Below are 20,791 nucleotides of genomic sequence, written 5' to 3'. Positions count from 1 at the left end.
TAATTTTTGTCTCATCCAGAAACTTTATGGCCTCTCCCCACCAGTCTCCCAATCAACATTCCCAGCATGTGCCCTGGCATGCCCCAAGCATGGGAACCAGTGGGAGGAAGCAATGGTTACAGGGTAGTTGTGCCACTGTTTCCAGTTCAGCTGAGGTTTCCAGCTCTTGCTCCTTAATTTAGAATGTTAACTAGAAATTGTTACAAAATTATTTTGTTTTGCTACCAAGATTCATATTCTGGGCTTTGAGACCCAGCTATTTATATAAATTTGGTAAGACTAGACTAGATTATTCCATGAAGGCAGGATACAAAGGGAAGTTACCAAGGAGCTTGTCATGTAGTGGATGAGGGATGCTGGCAGCTGCTTTAAAGCTAGTCCTTTTTCTGAAAAACATAACCTGTAGGTCAAGTTAAAATCACCAAAGCTCATAATAGCATATTTATAAAGGCAGCATAAAATGTAATTTGTTTCACACTGTGTTTTAAGCATCAATGACAGTGAAAAGCATCTATCTTAAAGCCACTATGTTAAATACACAGGACTATGTGGTCGTTAATACTTCACAATGAATTATAGGCAGGAGATTTGCCCATTTAATATAGGTTTGTTTTGTCATTGCTTTGCATTTTGGTGTGAAAGAAGCCTGATGTATGTTGCATTAGAGATGAAAACCTGTGTACTCTCAATGAATGCCTTTCCTCCTCTATTACCACCTGTTTATTCTTCTTCAATTTACCACTTCCATTGTGTATTTATTAAGGTGATGAAAAAAGGAAACGTGGCTGTTAGCAATTTCAGCAACCCCATTGTGCTGCCATTATTCAAGAAACCTAATAATCCACAAAAACTAATTCTGAGTTACTGATGGTCTGCTTCACTAAATCAGGGTGATTTTTTCTAGTGAATAATGGACGATGAAGTGTGTCAGTACCTTAATTAAAGAGAGCCTCTCTTATTCTTGATCTTATTTTAATTTACAGGGTAATACTACAATAATATCACTAATGGAAGGTACATTAAAGGGCATAAAGTAGCATTAACTGTATTAAATTATGGCACTTGTGTTAATTAACTGCTGAAGCAAGATGGTCCTAACAGCTAGAAAGGTCAACTAATGCATAAATAAAGTCTTCCGGGATGGGAAGCTAAGAAAGAGCAGACATTTTCCCCTCATCTGGCCTTGCTGCAGAGGATCAGAGGGTGTCCTGTGCTGCATCCTCAGGAAGGTTTCTTTCACTGTGCTGCCTGCAGAGGCCTGACCTGTCTGCAGGCTCTACCTGTCTTCAATTCCACATGAAGGACAGTCCTGGCAGTAAGCAGTGAGGTACAGCTCCCAGTTTTAAGCCTATTTTTGTAGAAGTTCACTAAATGCTGATAATAATTCCTTTGAAGTCAAGCTCAAGGTTCCTAGCAGATTTTGGATCAGACTGCTGAAGGTTTAACCATGTTAATTTTAAAGTATTTTTGCTCTGTTATATTGTCAGTGACGCATACATTTATACACTGTAAATTAACTATAATTCGGAATGCTTGTAAAAACCATGGTCCCAGTGGGTAACAGAATGACTGGCTGGGTAAAACAAAGGCTCTTACTGCTTTTGAATGATTAGGTTTTGATCTAAGAGCCACCAGTTTCTTTCTGACACCAGAATATCCAGTCTCTGCACAATGTTATTAAACCCTCTGGAATTTATTTTTATACTCACCTCGCCTTGAAGCTTCTGTATTTAAGCCCCAGGGTTTTCTGACCCCGTCTCAGCTGCGGATGCAGTCCCAGCTGCAACAGAAACCTCTAACTCATAATACAAATGAAAAGTAACCTCAGTTTTAACAGTTCCTTGCTCTCACATTATCTATTCTGAATTCAAATCCATCTCAGCATCTGAATAAATTAATCTGAAGGAAAATATATTTGCTACTTAGGGGGTTGGAGCTTTTTTGTCTCCTTGGTCAGCCTGCCACTCCTGCCAGCTGTGAGGCTGAACTGCTCCTAAGGCTGTGCTGCATTTGGGGTTGGTGAGGGCCCTTGCCCTGAATGGGAGCTCACCCTGCAGCTTCAGGCACAAGGTTCCAGCGGGCAGGCTGGGCTGTACTGGGTCCCATCCTCTGGCTTATTCTGCAGGTGCAGTCTGTGGATGGATTAATTGGAGTAAATCTCTGTTACTCTGTCATACACTTGGCAACATTATATGATTATGTCCCTCTGTAATTTACCCAAAAGCAGAACTTTGCCCTTGGGAAGTTATAATATATAGAAATGCTGTCGTTTTATTTATAATAGAAAATGTTTTAATTGATGTTCAGCTCAGAACCAGACCATCAATATTAAGATATGTAGGCTTCAAGCTTTTAAGGAGACAACCGAATACCATTCTTGACTCTAGTATTTATTTATCATACTTGAATATTCTTTGTTTTACAGGAACACTTGCATAAGCAGCTTTTCTCCTTTGAGATTTTCACTAGTATTTGAAGGGAATCTAGCAGTTTCTCTGATTAAATTATAAACTCATTAGAGAATAGGAAAGAAAAAGAAATATGTATTTAAGAGCATGTCAATTGATCTGTAAGTCCCAAGTGCAATTTTTGCTTTTTTAATATATCTACTGTAATATGTCACTAAGGAAAATGGTCCTTCATTTTCTGTAAGCAAATCTAGGATCATCAGAAACTGAAATAATTAAATGGTCATGGTGTTTATTCACACATGAGCAGTCTCCAGGGTTTTACTCAGTACAGGTGTCCAGGGTGGGTTTTACTCCTGCCTGTGTTCAGACAGTAGTGATTTCTACCCTCCATCCTGACGGCACAAGTCCTGTCCACCAGCTCAGTGCGGCCTCAGTCACAGTGGCTGGAAGGGGAGCAGAGCAGTGGAGCCTCAATGCTGTCCATGACCCTCATTCTCTTACATGCTTTTGAAATCAATCAGTGGGCTTAAATCAGCAGGTTTCACTCAGCACCTTTGCTCATTAGCATCTGGTCATCTTTTCTTTTTTGCAAGACATCAAGTATTTCCCTACTGATCTCCCCCAGCTGTCTTTCAAGGAAGCTCAGTATCATGCAGGATCAGGGATACTGAGGAGAGGCACCAAGCCTTTTTGTAGTATAATTCATTTTGCCATTGAATATTAAAGGAGTAGAGATAAAAATCCTGATGAAAGAAATGAGGATTTTTCTTTCTGTATTCCTTTGTATGCTGAGAAGCAACCCAAATAGCCTTTCTGAATAAATTCAGTGACTCCAGTAGCTTGCAGAAACTTTCTTCCCTTTAAGCTTTTCATTTGAAAAGAGTGCAATTTAATGCAAACACTGAAATAAGCTTAAGGATCTCCTGTATCACATATACAAATGATTCCTGGCACAGGGATGTCCTTCTGGTTGAAGTTAAAGCTGGAGTGGTACAACATATTATCACATTAAAAGTTTAAAAACTTCCAACTATTTCACAAGTAATAGGAACTACCATTTTTTAAAAAACAAGTTAAGTACTGAAACAAGAGACCAGTTCTGATACTAGTTTCAGATGCCATCCTATAAATCAGGAGGAATTTGGGTGAAGTTACCCTTATTAATCCATTGAGTTTCAAATGCATGTAAGAGGAATGAGGGAAAACAAGGCATGAAAAGGAAGGGAGGACAGAAAAGGAAAAAAAGGAGGGAGGGAGGACAGAAGTCAGACAGCTATCCCAGCTTCTGTTTAAAAGAAATGAGAAAAAACCCATACCTCTCAGTCTGTTCATCCTGTCTCATGTCCGTATGCTAGAGCTGATGTAAAGCAGCCAGTTCTGTTAAGTCCAGTGATACAGTCACACCTATTCAGAAACTACAAAGTGAATTAGTCAAGGTCTAATAGTATCACTATGTGGGGTCTTCAAGACCCTTCCTACCATTCCCTCTGAAGTCCACCTCTAGAATTTTTGTGCCTCAGCAGTACTAGTGACCCATGCTCAAAGGGAATCATCACAGTCCCTATTTGATCACAGCAGGCTGTAGTGAAAAATCCTCAGTAAAACACAGGTGAAGCATATTGTTAACTGGGCTGAGCTACAGGGTAAGTTTTCAACACTGCTGTAATTATGTTCCCATAGATTATCATCTTGATCATGGAAAAGTAAGGAAAGAGCTACAGGAACAACTGGCAATGCTGCAATTTCAGCAGGCAGCAATACGGTCAGGGAAAAGGAGGCGAAGAGCTACACTGCAGGTCCTATTCCCAAGAGAAAGTCTGGCTGCTGACGCATTCAGGAAAGCAGAATGCTGGCTGCAGCCCTTTGCAGGAGAACAGGCTGTGTCCCAGGGGATTTGTGGGATATGGTAGAAATGAAAGGAAGCTGAGTAGCAAGAGGTGTCCTAATGACATTAGGAGGGAGCAGGAACAGCTGAACTTCTTGACATACTGCCACTCCCGAATGAGACCACCTGTAGTTTTTACAACATACTGAGTCCTTGGAGCCTTAGAGTCAGTCTGTCAACAGTACCTGGTTGCTCACACAACAGTTCATCCAGACTTTCATGCTGGAAATGCTGGTATACTCTGGAGTAACCCAGCTGTAGTTCACTATCAATTATTTCGACATGTCTGGGGTGATGGCCACCATTTTGAAATAAACCAAAAAGTGAACAAAAACCATTTCAGGATAAGGCAGATAATCCATACTTCATACTGTAGGTTACATCTGATTAGGCCTTGGGACTTACCATGGATAGTGCGATACATGGCACATACACCTGCCCATATTCTAGTTGTGCAGGGCAGGTTTCTAAAGTTATGTTCTTCCTCTGAACCCTTGAGTCTATCTTCTGACTTTGATGTTCGTGTAAATGTCAGTACTTGTCTGCTTGTTCCTTGCAAACTCCCTCAAAGACCTTTTCATTTTCTCTCTTAAATCCGTTTCTGTCTTTATGGTAGCTCTGAGCATACTTCCTCTCTGCCAAGCAGCATTCCCAATTCCACCCTCTCCAGATGTGTGTTGTCCTGTAATATGAGCCAATATCTGATACATTACGATTTATGAAATACTTTGAAATACACTTAAGAAGGATTGGTAGAGAAGAACAATGGGTTGTTATAATCTACCCTCTGTGCACCATCATTCACAAAATAGGCATGTAAGGGAGCGCTGGTGGAAATATTAATGATACCAATACTGTCTCAATGGTAAAGTGACACGATGGTTCACGTTTAACTGCCACCAGTATTTCTGTTACACCATACATAAACCTAATAACAACCAAGAAGATTAAATTTTATTACAATAAGGATATATACATTGAGATATGCATCTTTACACTCAACTAATTAGTTACCGTCGACTGTTTTTACTTTGCTCGGTGACATGTGGTATATAAATCATTACAATATGTTAAATGCAAATGGTTGGTAATAGGGTAACCATCTGCTCACTGTTGGAAAGTTAGCAGAGGAATATAGTAAGCTGTACTTCTAGTAATGATGCTAAACTCACATCCCTGAAATACCAAATATCTAAAAACAGCTGCCTCCACTAATGCCAACACTGCTAATACGTCTCTTACCCTTTTCATTTTCTGAAGTAAACCACATATTGTAAGAGGTAATTTTGTTCTTCAGCTTGAACTTGATTTCAAGGCTAGAGTCTGTAACAGCAATGTGAACCACCGTATTGGAGAGCCTGATGTTTTCCTTCTATTGTGCTGAGTACTTCTGAACAGCCAATAAATAATCAGGCTGCACACTTTTCTCAGGACATCTTTTCATCCACAAATATAATTAAACCCCCTTCCTCCCCTAACCCCAACTGCCAGGCCTTTTTTCAGGGATGACATTATTTTGTAAGTGATAGATAGGTGGCACATTGCTGTCTGGTAACGTATTACGCTGGAGACCGTCAAAGGGTGCCTGCCATCTAATAACCCTAGGAGCATTAAAGATCACCACTGCAAAGAGGGATCAATTATTTTGCCACAGACATCTATTATCAGGGGCTGTCACATACCTTCGTAATGAGGTTTCCTGGATACCCAAGCCACAAAGTAATGCATTGGAAAATTAGCAGTGGGGCAAGAGTGAAGGACTGCCTGCCAAAGTTGAGGCTGTGCCTTCAAGCCAGAGCAGCTCCTTCATTCCTTACCCATTCAGTCATCTGCTGGTCAGGGTCACTATCACAGTGCTGACGTGCTGGCTCCCCCATCAGTAATATATTGCACTATCACCTATCAGAGAGATTAATATGTTCCTGTATTGAATTCCCAGGATGTGGCTCTCAGCACTGAAGAAGCTGAGGAATTAATTTGGCTTCCACTGTCTGAATGGAAAAGAAGTTTGTGATTTCATCAAAGTCAGACGCTAGTGCTGCCGTGGCTTGCTCAGACCACATTGGGAGCGAGGACTGGTGTTTGTTCAGGAGGGTACGTTTGGCATGGCCATGTCTGATTTAAGATTTTGCTTCCAGGGAAGCACCTGCAGGGGAAGAGGCTGCAGGAGAGCTCATTAGCCTGGCAGTTTCCCAGTCCCAGAATGAATTACAGAATAAGATGTGTGGTCTACAGGGTCTCAAAAAGCTGTGGCATTGTGTAGGTGTGCTGTCCTGCAAAGCTTTCCAAGTTTAAAATATTACAAGGAGACTTTTTGTGCTAACACATTTTCCTTTGTTACCTTGCAAGAAAAGAAGCACCAGCTGAAGGTTGCACGTGTTTGGTGACTCCATTTTGATTCACAGTGAACACTTGCCTGTTTCAAAATGGGGTGCCTGCACTTTGAAGTTATTGGGAGCATTTATAGACAGGAATGTTGTGATGAGCAGCTTCATAATACCTCAAAGGCACGGTGCCAGAGCAGGGAATTTGATAAGCTGAGGTCCTGAATTGGATTCCAGCAATGGTCACAAGTTTTAGGAAGCTCTCATTTGAAATTGCAAGCAGAGGAAAAACAGGATTCTTTCTCTTTAATTACATTAGTTTTATTGAAGCAAAGCATTGCTTCAGTTCCCAGAATACTTTATATATATTTTAATGCAAGTTACCAGATACAGAATGGTTGCAGGACTGTTTATTGTTTCTGACTTTTATAGGTGGTAAAACAGATTTTACTTATTTTTCCCTTCAACTCTCTTGTGCATTAAGGATCTTTAGATGTTGGGATGGTGTTTATTGAAATTGTCATAACCATAGTAATTTAACTTCATTGATTTGGTAATGGTTCTATAGTGCTTTGGTTTAGGCCTGTTCAGAAAAGCCAGTCCAAGTACATGAACATACACTGGAGTCCAGGAAACTCTGGCAGCCTTTTGTGCAGGAGAGGAAACACGAAATTCATTCCCTCAGTGTCTGATCTTTTTCTTTGGCCTTAGATTTTTCTGATATTGATTGAACTGTGGGCTGTTTCTTCCCTTAGACAGAGCTAGAGCTGTTGATTTTGCCATGTAAGCACAACCATGAATTGACTTGGAAAAGTTGGTTTGTTTTTTTTTTTTTTTTTAATTACCATTTCTGGCCCGCAGTTAGAGCACAGCAGGTCCCACAACCTGCTGCTCCCTTGGGGGAGTGGAGCCAGCAGGAACAGGGAGCAGCAATGGCAGTTGGGCCAGGGGACAGAGCTGCAGTAAGACAAGGCATCTGTTTTGTCAGTGACCCACTTTGAGAAATCCTCCTTCCCTCATCCCACACCTTGCATAACTCCAGCTGTTCATTTCTCACTGTCTTTGATTCTCTTTTCCATGACGTGATCATCACTCCTTCAGTTGTAGTGCATGGGGAGTCGCTGCCCGAGTGGCTCAAAGAAGGAATGGAAACCTTCAGGAGGAACGTCTCCCTTTGCAATAAAAAAGTCAAGCTATTCTACTTCGTCAGTGCAGAAAATTGCTTATCACTTAACAAGCTTCATTAAGGATCCTGTGTTTATGGAACCATGCCTTCCTTCCTTTGAATGCCCCTGAAATAATTCTTCCAGCAGGACAGCAAAACAGCAAGGAGCCAGTTACATTTTTAATCACTTGTGTCCCCTAGGAATTGCAGTCTGCCAGCAAGGGCAGCTCCTTCCCCTCTGCAACACAGGAGAAGAATTAAAAGATGGGAAGCTGTGGTTTGAGAATGGTGGGTTACAGTTAATAATGAGCTAAAGATCAAATAATCTGAATGTCATTAACTACTAATATTCTGCTACTGAAAATGTTTAACCTAATCCAGAAGCTAGATGAGAGGGGGGGGTTGGAGCAGGGATGAATAAAGGGCTTCATCCTCCTTTTCCATTTGTTTTATTCCTGAGTGGTGAAGGGGGAATGGAGAAAGAATTGGATGAAATGAAAATTAAAATGAAAAATAATATTTCATTTCCCCTCTAGTGTATATGTCTTGAAAGAAAGTTTCAACAGTGTAGAACCCTTACACACCCAAAGCAGTTTGCATCATTGTACCTTCTCATCAGGTAGGTCAGTTAGACACTGCAGGAGTAACTCTCAGTGTGGTGATTCTTTCCAACAGTAATCCTTCCAGGTGGATGACACCAACGGCCTCCATTCTGCCATGTACAAATATCTCATGCTTTAGACTTGATGCCTTAAAATACATATTGGAACTTTAGGGTTTTAAAGATACTGAATCACTGTATTGAGAGAGCAGATCCTGAAATACCTCATCTTTCCAATAACTGCTTTTGGAGACTAATGCTGACTTTGTGGTCTGTATGTTGGTTTGTTTGTCTGTTAGTGCTTCATAAAATATAGATGCTTTAAATAGGAGAGATGCGAGACAGCGATACCACAGGAATGACAAAGGGCTGTGTGCTTTGATTCCAAAGGATATACTTTTAACGTTCCCTGGTTTCCTCCCTGTACAGTCATACCCATGGTTTGACTAACAAATGCACAAGTGTATGGCTGACATTCAGCCTGCTTGTGAGTTGTGGAGAGGAGATACATATGCTCTAAAGGTTTCATCCAAATAGCATCACTTGATGCATCACTCACAGATTTTTAGAGACATTTGGCATTTAAAATTAAATTATGTAACAGTGGTATGCTGACTCCTGGAAAAAATTGGAGATTTTGGAAATTTTGACTGTATTTTATTATGCCAGGGCATTTGAAAAATCTCTTGCATATATTAGGACCACAAAAAAAAAAAAAGAGCTTACTGCCACTGAAAAAGATTCAGCAGTTTAAAATGGGCTGAGTGTATGTTGTAAGAGGAGAGACACCTTTTGGACAGTTGTGCAAATACTGCTGCAATACAAACAGTGAAGTCCGGTCTCAGTGTCCGGTCTCAGTGTCCTGTATGCAGGAGCTTCCCCCTAATTCCTAACACATACAATGTGTACTTTTTATATCATCATAAACTTAGCACATTAAAAAAAAAAAAAAAACAGCTGCTATAACTACATTAATCAAACAAGAAAAGAGAAGGAATTGCCCAGAGGTGTAGGGGGGAGAGCAGGGCACTTGTCCTGCATTGCAGCCACAGGAGCAGGGGGCTGGTAAGGCTGAGAGGGGGTACCTGTTTTGTTGGCGGTGTTCTCAGAGTTCCCATTCTGCGATGCTTGCATCTCAAGATAAACCTGTTACAGACTAAGACTTTTTTCCTTATTTTATAGAGTTCTTTACCTTCACAAGTAGGTCATTATCTGAAAACCCAGAGAATATTATGAAGGGATAAAACTGAGACAAAATACAGGAGTAATTTGCATAGGGGAAAAAAAAAAGAAGAGTAATAGAAATATTGTGTTCTCAAAAAAAACCCAAACAAACAAAAAAAAAAAAAAAAAAAAAAAAAAACACAAAAAAAAAACCAAGCTACATTCAACTTCTGTTAGATGAACAGATGCCAGAAGCTTGTCCCGTTTGTGATATGATTATATGTCCACTAAGTCATTTGGCTCAGTCAATCTGCTATTTTTCATGATAAATCTGTGTATACCAGAAAATCTACAAGTGCTGCCCTTTTTCTCTCCTGATGTTTATTGCCCAGTTTGCAAGCAGAGAACTGCTTTAACAAGATCTGGGGACACTTCTGAGTCCTGCGTAATGCTTCCCCCTCCTGGCTTGGGTAGGTCAACAGGAGGAAATGCTGAGCAGGCATGAGAATAGATGAGGAACGACAATGAACAGCAGTGGTGGGAAAGGAGGTCATGACTGCTGTGGGCACCATCCTAAATTCCAGTGAGCTGTCTCCTCCTTCCCCTCTGCAGCCCTCATTGTCTGAGAGAGAGAGAGCACAGCTATAAACACATCAGACACAAACAATAACTCCTTCATCCCCAGAAGTACTACTTAGAAAAATATTTTCTAATGAAGTGGCCATTATGTTTTTCTCCTTGATTTTTTTATTTGCATAATTCAGGGAGTTTGTGATAATTATGCTCCAATTCATTAAAGATAACGCTCTGTGTCATGCAAGCATTTTTATAAGGATTTTCTCAGGCATCATGGCTCTTCCTGCTCATCAGGTCTACAGGACAAATACCTCTTCTTATTTTCAAAGGATGGCAACTCTGTCAGTGTGCAAACAAAACTCAAACAGCATACTTATGCCCTGAAGAATGCTTTAGTGCAAGGAGGCTCTTGTTCACCATCTGACTGTCTGTGCCCCAAAATGGATCCTGTCCTGTCTTGCTAGATCTATTCCTGGTAATAACCTTCTGCTTGAGAAATAGATACTGCTAGACCTCCCTGTATTAAGGACTTTTGGTTTTGGTTTTTTTTTTTCCAAATCTAAGCTCTTTCTTTACCTGCATCTATTAGTTCTCAATTATTTTTCATAGAGCTATTTATTTAACATATGCATACATTTTACTTCCAGATTAGCTCAGTCTTTGAGAAACAGAAACAGCTTGTATATTTTCCAGTGGAGTTTAAGGCTGAAGAAGACTGCTTGACATTTCAGGGAAAACTGAAAAGTTTGTATAGGATTTTAAAAGCTATGTTATGCAAGATGGAATTGCTAAGGTTTGTTCTTCAGTATAAACATGTACTGATTGTTTCTGTCAGCAGTATTTCACTGTTGCTTTCCCCTACAACAGCCTTACATTATTCATAACTTAAAATCTATTCTTTAAATTTTCAGTTATAAGAGTTTCCTGGCGGGGGTCATAGAATATGAAGGGAAGTATTGATTTGAAACATTTAAAATATAAATGAAGTTGTTTAGTTCTTCTGGTACATGGAATATTATAGTCACTGGATCAAATTCGACCCCCCAGCATGCCTGTTTTCATAGACAACAAAAACATGTTCCTAGCCTCTCAGTGGACACTGCAGCATCTGTGTGAACATTCTTTGATTTACCCAGTATTTGCTAAAAACAAACATGAATAATAAATGTTCCAGAGCACTTGAAGGCCAAAAGCAATCACTATTTTATTCTTATCTGACATTAGGTCAGAATTTTAAGACTTTAAAATACAAGGCTTTAAAACTACCAGCCCTTTGTCACTTCAACTTCCCAAAGCAGTGTCAGCAACCCCTTTTCACAGTGACACACACACAAAGTCTCTTGTCCCATGTCACATAAGTTTGTGGCTAGGAGAAATAATAAACCCAGTGGCAGAGCTATTTTGGCACGGGGGGAAAACCAGCATTGGTGGTACCATGATGGGCAGGCCTGTATGTGTGCCCACACATGGCACCTACTCATGTCCACATGTCACCTGCTCGTGTCCACATGGCACCTGCTCATGTCCACATGTCACCTACTCATGTCCACATGTCACCTACTCATGTCCACATGTCACCTGCTCGTGTCCACATGGCACCTGCTCATGTCCACATGTCACCTACTCATGTCCACACATGGCACCTGCTCATGTCCACATGTCACCTGCTCGTGTCCACATGGCACCTACTCATGTCCACACATGGCACCTGCTCATGTCCACATGTCACCTGCTCGTGTCCACATGTCACCTGCTCGTGTCCACATGGCACCCACTTGCTGCTCCAAGGCCAGTGGCAGAAGTCAGGTCCCCTCTGCCTTTCACCATCTGAGGTCCCAGAGCTCCTTTCCAGCTGCCTCTGCACAGGACTGCCCAGCTCTGGCCACCCACCTCTGAGAAGACCACATCAGCAATTAGGAGTCACACCCAGAGACCATCTAGAGACCTTGTGGGTCTCATCCAACTCAGAGTGTTCTGTGATTCTGCAATTAAATTATTCCCTTTAGATTTTTCTTTGGTAAAAAGCAAGTGAAAACGGGACCATTTATCACCTATCTCAAGCATTCTAATACTAAAAAGTATTCTCCCATCTTTGTATAATTCCTCTGACTTTAATACAACACAATAAAACATTTGCAGTTCTATCCAGTTTATTGGCTTCAAGATAACAGTAAGTATTGTCTATAATTAAAAAGTACTGACATATGGTATTTCTGAGAAAGAAAATAAGCTTTCTCTACACAAAATCAACAATTGAAGTGCATTAGTTGAAATAAGAATTGTTTTCCCAAATTAAAAAGATACACTTAGGACTTTATTTCCTAAACTGTTTAAAATTACTCCTAACATATAGCATTGTGTTTGTTGTGTTGTTATAACCAACAGGGCTAGAAATAGGGTGACCCAGTATCTCATTTTCAGTATCTTAAGTTAGCTGTAGGATGCTAAGTTGCTTTTGGCATACTTCAGCAGCTCACTTTTCATAGAGTTTTCTTCAGCAGGAGAAAGGATTAGTATTTTTGAAGTATAAATTATTCACAGAAGAAATTTCTGTCTGGGATGGCTGAAAATATCTTCAGAATTTAACCCACATTAGTAAATACTTTTGACTAATTTTTCGAAAAACTCAAAAGAAACACAATTTTTTCTTTGGAAATATTTTTCTTAAAAAATTGTGAAAAATATTCTAAAATTCAGTTTAAAATCTGAAAATAAAACTACACATTTCATTTGACATAAATGATTTTTTTTCCCCCAGTTTTTCTTTCAGTTCAGTCAGCGAGCTGAAAAAACCAATTACTCGCAATGGCACTACTGGCAAATAATTCTTATCATAATCATTCCAGAGGGAATTATTCTGTGACAAGGAGCTTATATTATTTGGAATTTAGAAGTTAAAAAAATGAGGCTAGCATGATAAACACTGAGAAATGTTGTTTTGTTTTTACACTTTTCTCTTTCAAGTTATGACTCCAATAGAGATGAAAAACCAAAAGGAAAAAAAAAAAGGCAAAAAGAGAACTGTAAAAGCTCTATGTGTTTTAAAGTAGATTGGGAGTGCCTGCTTTGATAATAAGCAGCTACCAATTCCCAGTTGCTTTAGGTGGAGCTGTGAGGCCTAAGCATTTTAAAAGTCAACCCTAATGAAACACAAGAAAACACCAGGAGGAAAGTAGTTCTGAAATCTTTACTCAGCTTCCCTGTCCAGCTCTGAACAGGTCGTTAGGCACTCTCAGCTTTGCTGGTTTAATGAGAGAATGCTGGTTTAATAAAGAGAACAAAGCTGCCTTATAATTATCCTTAAAGCTGAAGTTCAGCTACGTGGTTTTTCAAAAAGAGATCAATTAAGCTGCCCTCATGCTAAGCACCTTGCTCTCCTTCACCCTGGAGAGGCGTGGAGCAGAGGTGGCAGCAGGAGCTGGCAGTGGCCATGGGCTCCGAGCCCTGGGAGCCACGGCAGGGCTGCAGAGGGACAGAGAGCACCAAGCCTCACCTCAGCAGCACCTGGAGGTCATGTCAGCAACAACCAGCAGGACACTGTTTACCTGGGTAAAAAGGTGCCTTTCCAGGTGGTTACAGCGCTGAACCTCGGGCAGTGGCTTCTGTAGAGATGAGGTGAAAGTAGGAATGAGCATGAAAAGAGAAATGTTAAGCTAGTTTTCAGAATCAAGCATTAGTCTGCACAATTCAAAAATATTTTAGATATTTATCATTAAAAAATATCCACTAAGAGGACAGGCCACTAAATTATATGCCAAAAGTTTTCATGTCTGGATTCTCAAAAGTCTGAAAAGACAACCACCTGAATTACATTTCTATTTATGCCCTCACTTACCCCAGCAGTTTTTCTAAATGTCCAAACAGTGTCCAGACATCTCATGGTGATATTGAAAATAAAAGAGTGCTTTTATCAATATTTTTTTACCTTTCCCCAACACATCTTCTATAAAACAAAATGAATAAAAGAAAGGAAATCTGATTTTTTCTGTTTAAAGTATTACAGCCTGGGCTTTTCAGGGACTGTTAGGTCATATGTAACCCTTAACAAAACTTAACTGGAAAGAAAACTTAGCTTTTGTTTTTTGGTGTGCTTTATTGCTGGTTGTGTGTATTGGTGGTTCACCTAAAGCAAAAGGTGGCCAACATACATAGTAAAAAACCGGGGATATGTTCAATAGACCTTTTATCTTTGGATAAAAGTCTGACTTCTTCCTGGCTCTTTTCAAAGAGAAGTAAGCAGGTCTCCTGATGACCTGCCTGAAGCTTTTCTGCTGGCTCCTTTCCCTTGCTCCAGCTCCATATCCTTCCACATCCTGCATAGCTCCTGTCCCTGGGGTTGAAGCAGCACCTCTGGCAGGGTTAGACAGCCTCCATAAATGATTCTGCTTTGTGTTTGCTTTTTTCTCAATACAACTCATCTTCTTGGAAACATTTTTTTCCCTGGTGTTTGTGTTTATTTGGAAAGGAGGTGAAAATCTTCTCACCTACAGACACAAGCATAACAGGAGGGATTTAAAGCAGAGCTGGTCACAACAGATGCTTATCAGAGAATAAGCAGAGGAGAAGGTTCCTCACTGAATCCTGATAGCAGCACCCACAGGAAAACCTTTCCTGTTACTGACTGCAGGAGCAGGACCTGGCTATTCATTACATTAAAGCTAGCAGAGGTCTCACTTTTTCAGGTGATACCTGGTGCCAAAAGCCAGTGTGGGTGGGGTGGGCTGTTCTGCACCCCTTCTGTGCCTACATGCAGGGACCCTGCCCTCCCAGCTCTGCAGCTGCCTGGGGTGCAAAGGTTCCAACAGCAAGGCCAGCAGTGAGCCCTGGCCACCCCCTGCTCCTCCAGGAGCACTGCTCAGAGCAGCACAAGGTGTATTTTCTCTCCCTTGGAGGCAACCAGTTACAGCCCATACCCCACTCTTCCATGTATACAATCCACAGCAGTGACTACTGGGGACACATTTGAGCTTTTAAATGAGTCTTTGGGAGGTTTCTTAAACAGAAATGCTTTAAAACCTTTTAAGAAGAGCAGCAGATGTATGGCTTCACAGAGCTGGTTTCCCTGGTGTTGAATTCTGTGGGCACCATGGATATCTTTATGCTGCTTTTCTTGGTTATAGTCCCCCAAAGGTTACCAAAATCAGTATGAAATTAACCTTGCTTGTTTCTCATGTAGCAGAAACACTGCTCTTTTGACACTAAATACTTTATTCCCTACTGTGACACAATAGGTGCTATGCCCTGAGTCTTTTTCTAAGCTAGTAAAGATATTTCTGCTTCAGCCAGGTCTGTCCTGCATCAGTCATGGACACAAATTCCTAACAGCTCAGTCGGGGTATTGCTGCATGCGAGAATAAAATTTCTCCCACTGCAGACAGTTAAATGACATTTTTGAATGGGATTTGTAAACCATGTCCACTTGGATGGTAATTTAATGGCCACAATTCTAGACCTCCCACACAACAAATTGTTCCTTTTCAGTGTTGTGCTGGGAAAAAGAATTTGGGACCAGCTGGCAGCTGATGCTGTGAAATACTACTTACAAATAAAGACAGGAAGCTTGGTGTAATCACTAGCATCTTAGAGCAGCTTTCTTGGGAGTGCTGCTGAGCAGATGTAAGACTGGTACTTATTAATTAAACTAAACCCAGAAAAATTGATTTCTCAATAAACTTGAAAGTGGTGATGCACATTAGCACAATGCTGGGAGTTCCAAATCCAGTGTTCAGATTTGTATCAGGAGGAAAGAGAACAAAAACTGACTCCTGAAGATTTCTTAACTTCTCTTTTTAATTTTTCAAGCTACAAAACCTTGCAGTGATATATTGCTGCACCTTTCGTGCAAGGTTTGTGTGCCACATTCTTAAATCTAGCAGGCTGTGGTAGAGACTTTTACAATTGCTACAATACAGCAGTTAAATTCTGCTGGTGGTATTATCATGATTAAGATAGAAGGTGGTTTTCAGGTATCTTTTCACGTCTGTTGACTTGTTGATAATGATAACTGCCCAATGATGGATGGCAAAATAAGACTGGCTAAGAAGGACATTGGACAGCAGCAAAGAATTTAAAATACCAAAAGCTTTTCTTTCTTAATATCCTGATAGCAATGAGCAGTTGTCAAATCTCAGATAACATGCTCCCTAACTTCTTTGCACTATCAGACAAACAGTGGCAGGGTACTGCCAAGCAGACTGTGTTATTCCAGCTGGTGGGTGGAGAGAGATGTATTCTTGTCCCAGTACACCTTGCCACTCTGATATGTAACACTACAGGGAGCTGAGGATATTCAGGTTTTTACCATCTCCTAGTTTTTCCTGAGATTTAGAGCAAACCAACTAAAACAGGAGATACATCATGGCAACTCAGAACACCTGAGCTCTGTAGTACCTCTGCAACACCTGCTTCTCCCTCTGCCCTCTCAACCCATCCCTGTGTCAAGACATTGATTGCTGTGCGAAGTACAGCAATTTAGTAGGTGAGACCAAAGGGATTCCAGTGAGAAAGAAAAAAATTCTCAAGAGAGAAAGAAAAAGCAAAACTACTTGTAACACTGATATACTTTGAGTTTACATCAGCTACTTTTTCTCAGTTCTTCATTGGTAGTCTGGGAACCTACCAAAACAATCACTAGTGTTAAATGACCAGTTGGTAGCACTGGAAGAAACTGTCATTCTTGGCCTTGATCTTCATCTTCACAAGAGGTTTTGCTTCTTTTCTGGAAGAGACATGACCACCTTTGTCAGCATCCTTCATGCAGGTAAAAAAACTTCCTGTTTCTGAGGTTAAAGATTAGAGCAAAATAGATACATGGAAACAATGTGGAATACTGGCATCCTGCCTTGTCAGCAGTCCTGTCCCTAAGCACATCACACCTGGGCTCCCTATTCTCCACTGATTCCCAATTTCCATCCCATGATTATTCAAGGCCTTGGACCTGCCACTGAAAATTATAAAAAGATTATCTGTCGTTACCTAAAAATACAGCCACCAAGCTTAGGGTAATATGAATGAAAGCTGGAAACAAATTAGGCTTCATTTCAGGCAGTGTGAACTAACATAAATTCATTGAATTTACAGGAGCCAGATGGATTTACATCAGCTAAGAATCTGACAAAGCGTTTTCACGAGTGAAAGTATTTGCAGAACACGCTGCTGGCAAACTCTAGCAGATTTTATAATCACTTTCTTTATTGACACATTTCCATAAAAACTAATACCTCTGAAGAAAAAAGCAAAGATGAATGCTTAGGAAGGAAATGGAAGTTAGTTTTCTACAGCAGCTAACAGCAGCTATATATTCAGACATTTATTTCTGCTTTAACACTTAGAGAATATGGAATCAAAGTTAGAAAAAGCATGTGTCCACTCCACTTGTCTAAGTTTATAAAAGTATTTAATATTAAGGATAGGTATTTTTTAATGTGGTAAACTGAAATAACTTGGACTCATAATTAGCTGTTCTGTTCTATTAGACTTAAGCATCAGTAGATTACTTTTTGCCTTTGGATCTAAGAAACAGAAGAAAGTCTGAATATTTTCTAAAGTCAATGTCTGCTGGTCTGTGACATTTTTTTTATGCAGTCACGAACTCAGAACAGTTATAAATGCTTAACTACTAAGGCATTTGCTCAGGTTACTGCCTCCTCCTTTCTGTGTTTGTGATGAGTGCTGTTGATCTAGGCTGCAACATTTTCAGTTGCTTCTGTCTGGAAGGCTGTCATTTGGTACACTACTGCATTTCAGAAACATTTATAGTTTATTTGGCAAGGTATGGTAGCTTGTGGCCCTCTGTCTGAAAGAGGCAGGGGAAAAGGAGAAGCAAAGCCAGAAGGACCTGCCTCAATGATATTTTGCTTCAAAAGGAAGATAGTATGTATTGATCAGACAATAATCAATCTTAATACATGTTGAGATATAAATTGATCAGTAGTGATGCTGTAGTTGTTGGCATGGCCAGCATTTACTTGACAGTATATAGAAATGCTTACTAGCATATGAACAAAATAAATCTTATTAATATTTAAATTTAGCACTTCCATACTCTTATTGTTGGGTTGGCTTAGTGCCAACAGTGGGCAGTTCCACATCCTGCAAGCTTTCTGTGAGCCTTGGGACTGAGGGAATTATGCTGCCCTTTTGGACTTTGTTTTCTTTTTTAATTTCAAGCTCTCCAAACTGCTTGGAAGTAGGCCGCTGAGAAAGCAAAGCAAACATGCTCTCTGTGCCTCAGCTTTGCTGTTCCCCACTAGATACATTATATTCAGCTGAGGGAGAATAAGAAGCTATTTTCCCCAATTTTCCATACTGCCTGTGGGAATCTAATTCAATTTCCTCCCATATTTAGCAGTGAAAACGAAACAGTAAAGAATAAAGTTGAAGAGGCTTCTGTAAATCTCTGGATTCTAAGGTGCAGCAGGATTACTGAGCACAGGTTAAACTTCTTTTCTAATCACAAAGCTACTTACAGATTTAAGAAGCTTAAAAACCTGATCCACCATTAGTCCTTGCTTTGCAAATGAAAGAATAATATATCTACCTATACAAAGTTATATTTGTTATTATTGAATTTGTTTATCCCTTATTATTGATGTAGCCCTATTCCACAAAGGAATTTTTTTTCAATGAGAGATTATGATGTATTAGATAAATTCAGGGAAAAGGACAGGGAAAAAACTGGTGACCAAATGCTTTTCCAGAAATAAACAAGTGAAAAAAAGGACTCACATTTCATTACTCTCACTATAGTGGCTACATTTAACCACCAGACTACAGGGGTCTTATTCCTAATGTCCAGAAAAAGATGCAGTGTGCTCTCTGCATTGATGTATGGAATCTAAATGTGGACCTGAGATACTCAGATGAGTCAAAAAAAAAAATTAATAGAAAACAGGAGTTACTTTTTTGCTTCATGTAAGCCAGAACATTTGTTCAGCAGACCTACTTGCAGCCAGCAAGCCATGCCATTTTCTGATTGTCAACTGTCCTTAGGTGATTTTGACCCTTTTAGCTCCAAACTTCAGATGGGTAGTCCTTACAGCAAGCATTGGTAGCCAAGATTGCAGTAATTATCTTGTTACCACTTTGATGAAAGTGTGTCTGCTGCATCCCCACAGAAATAAATTGGCCAGCAGTCATTTTATTTCTTCACAACAGTATCCTTTATATTTGTTTTTATCCCCACAAAATCTATTAAGCTTAGAAAACTACAATAAGGATCATCACACTTTGGGGTTTTGACATGATATGGAAAAATCTTACAATATAATGAATAATAGTGTTCAGCCAACATGATATTTCTGAGACTGTGAGCCTCAATGGAAACATGTTCACTTGTCAGAGAAAATTAAAGGATAACCAGACTTACCTAAGTAATGATGTTTACCTTGTACACTCAATGGTGCAAGAGTTTTGTAACTTACCTGTAAATATAGTTTTTCAAGTTATGATGAATTTGTCTCATAAAGAGTTAAAAAAAAAAATTAAACCTGAAAAAGAATGATTCAGTGGCAAAGATGTCATGGTATATTTTGACTTTTGCTTTCTCAATTTACATCTCATCCTCCTTCCTGGCTGAGGTATCACTTCAAATGTATCTGCAATGTGGAATTTTCCTCTGTCTACATTACATTAGAAAACTAAACCTCACTGGGGAAGCTGCCTCAAGGTCATTAGTAAGCTTGAGAGGCATAATGTAGATGACAGCCTTAACACGTTTGATGTCATGATAAACACGGCCAGGTCCTTTAGGACAACTGTAACAAGGTGCTGGAAGTAGTTGCTAGCACTGGGGAGCTGACTAAGGCTCCTACCATTGCCAACAGTGTTTTAAAATGCCTAATTAAAACTGTGTGGGGATGGTATTTTTCGTTGTGTGGGCAGTAATGTGAAGAGCAAACACACCAACTCCTCTGCAAGCTCCTCTGCTTACCTGGGAGCAGGGAGCCGACTCGTGGCCTGCAGAAGCGAAGAGCCTGTGCAGAAGGCTTCCAAGTTGGTTTCAAGTTAATTTTCTAAACTTTGGCAATGACCTAGAATGATTCAAAGATGTAACTAAGTGAGGAACATATGGCTAGTCGTTAAAAATGTATCAAAGAGCTCCTCTTGTCTTTCTTTCTCGTGAATGATCTCTTGAACATCAAGGATCCCCTCACGTGCCCCCAGTCTGTTGGTTGGCACTCCCCTGCGAGAGCGTCGGCACGATATTAGCAATTACCTTAGTGATATTTACAGCATTTTAATGTCACTTGCCTGTATGTAAATAGAGTCTGTGAGGAGCACAGCACACCCAGGGCTCCCACCACAACAGCACTGCTCCATCAGTGCGCCAGAGCGCTCCTGTGCCTTATGTAACTGCCAAAAATATCATTTCAATTGCTTTATGACAAAATAATGAGTCTGTCAGAGATGAGTGGTCAGAAAAACAAATTTGTTCTCCCACACAATTAGGGTTTATAGCATTGGACAGCAATATCAATCTCCAGTGATTCAAAATTGAATTTGCACGTTGAGGGAAATGTGTTCTTGCGTGTGCTATAACCAGGCTGCTTAGCAGGGGGAGTCCGCGCAGGTTGAACTGGGAAGATGGATATCCACTGTGCTGCAGAAACATCAGGCTGGAAGTTTCCAAATGCAGACAAGTTTTGTGGGGCCATGGCATTCACT

At 40.2% G+C, this 20,791-nt stretch overlaps 1 protein-coding gene and 1 long non-coding RNA gene across 2 annotated transcripts in view; one reads left to right on the top strand and one right to left on the bottom strand.

Annotated features, from left to right (window-relative positions):
* Positions 1 to 20,791, top strand: part of NTNG1 (netrin G1) — a gene marked incomplete at its 3' end in the record, with an annotated part of 150,370 nt that overhangs the window by 67,794 nt on the left and 61,785 nt on the right. The window lies entirely within an intron of this gene.
* Positions 2,061 to 8,591, bottom strand: LOC128811645 (uncharacterized). The gene is made up of 4 exons (XR_008438414.1): positions 8,394 to 8,591; positions 7,646 to 7,792; positions 3,728 to 3,815; positions 2,061 to 2,132 (listed from the first exon to the last, which is right to left on the bottom strand). It is a non-coding gene; the product is annotated as an uncharacterized LOC128811645 (long non-coding RNA).

This window comes from Vidua macroura, chromosome 9, assembly GCF_024509145.1.
Source record: "Vidua macroura isolate BioBank_ID:100142 chromosome 9, ASM2450914v1, whole genome shotgun sequence".
NCBI classification, from domain to species: Eukaryota; Metazoa; Chordata; class Aves; order Passeriformes; family Viduidae; genus Vidua; species Vidua macroura.
The sequence above is the reverse complement of the archived record's forward strand: the minus strand, read 5'-3'. Positions and strand labels throughout refer to the sequence as shown.